General features: G+C 36.3%; 1 pseudogene; it reads right to left on the minus strand.

Moving 5' to 3' along the window:
- Nucleotides 1-294: 294 nt before the first annotated feature.
- LOC124966520 (cysteine protease ATG4C-like) lies at nt 295-1,082 on the minus strand (annotated as a pseudogene).
- Nucleotides 1,083-1,766: the final 684 nt, after the last annotated feature.

The following is a 1,766-nucleotide window of genomic DNA, read 5'->3' on the forward strand; positions in this document are numbered from 1 at the left end:
GAGAACAATGGGCTCAGATGGAAGACTGAAGACTAAAAGGCTTATAGTGTAAGTGGTATTTCATTAGAGATCTTTGGGAAATAGGAATGCAACCAGAAATGCTTCATATTTATTAGAAAGCAATATTCATTAAACATTTCTCTTTTAGAAAAATATCTTTATATTTTGAAATATTTCTTTTTAAAAGATCATATAAACTTAAGATATCTATGAAAATGAAACTTTCAAATGCACTTGTTGCTCTTCATTTTCCCCTTTCGGAGTTCTTCTCAAAGGGCACAAATGTGCTCATCTTTATAGGAGGACAAACTCCTCTGTGCTGAATCTTTTTAATCTTTTCTTCTCATCCTCTGTGAAAAGGTCTTCTTCGTTGGTTGTAGCAGACATAATGTCATAGTCTTTCAAGAGGAAAATTCTTTATGCTGACATCTACAAAAGATTGGCAGTAATGAGGATCCACGTAAATCTAAGTGTCATCTTGAAATCCAGCAAAGAAATATGGCTGTTTCTGTGTACCACCAACAATACCCATACAATATTCAAGGCTTAAAATGCCCATCACGAACTCTAGGTAGTCAGTGTTGGTTCTTTCTCCACCAAGTCTAACAGGAACTAAAATAATAACAGCTTTGTCATCTGCATTACCAGAGGTCATGGAAGCACTCTGTTTATCAATTACACCAGAATTGTAAACTGTACAATCTTGTGCAACATAAATAGTTATTCCTTGTAAGTCAGGGTGTCTTCCTTCTTCGACTGTTTTTCTTAAAATGTGGGCAAAACAGCTGGTCCATACGAATCTCCAACTATTTTCCCAGACTTCTTTCCATACTCTATTAACTGATGGAAGCCAAAGAGAGCCAATGGGGAATCACCAAACCAATAGATGATTTTCCTGTAACAAATTTTATTTTGCATCTCATGATCCTTAGAATATTTCCCAATTGTTTTTTTCAGAGAATTGTTGGAGTTTTGAGTTCTCTTTCCCCTGAAAGCAATACTTCAAATGATGATGTAATTTTTTTTACAGAGTGGGAAGTCCATGATTCAGAACCTGAATTTTCAATGTTCAGTGCATCAGGCCAGGTTCAAGCTTCACATTTAAAATGATAACTTTTCCCACACAATTATACTAGTGAATTTCTACTAAAATATGTCTGTTTTCAAAACCCAACTATATTTCTTGTTCTAAGCTCTTATAAATTTAGTTTTTAGCTTGTGAACTTCATTTGTTCTCATGGTCTCCATATTTAAATTCTAAGAAAAAGCTGTTACTTGATTGCATTCTTCTGTAGAATTGACCTCACACCTGACTTGCAGCAAACAACCTGGACCTGTGCAGCATGATCACAGGCTGTGCAAAGTCATCATCATAATCAATGCGGGAGACCCTCCAGCCCTAGCAACAGCTGCCACAAAAGCAGCCACACACAGACATTCTGACCTTAGTGACGCAGCCTGGCATTAAGTTTTGGAGTTCTTTGTATATCCTGGAGATTAGTGTTCTGAGGTACAGGTGATAAAGATTTTCTCCCATTCTATAGACTCTCTATGTATGTTCTTCATTGTTTTCTATGCTGTGAAGAAGCTTTTTGGTTTGATGCCATCTCATTTATTGATTCTTTGTTTACTTCTTTTTCTTCTAGGATGCACAGGGTCTCTGGTCTAATGCCAAGGTCCTTGATTCACTTTGAGTTGAGTGTTGTGCAGGGTGAGATATAGAAGTTCAATTTCAATCTGCTACGTATAGATTTCCAGTTTTTTGA

The sequence above is a fragment of the Sciurus carolinensis genome, chromosome 1 (assembly GCF_902686445.1).
Source record: "Sciurus carolinensis chromosome 1, mSciCar1.2, whole genome shotgun sequence".
Classification (NCBI taxonomy): Eukaryota; Metazoa; Chordata; class Mammalia; order Rodentia; family Sciuridae; genus Sciurus; species Sciurus carolinensis.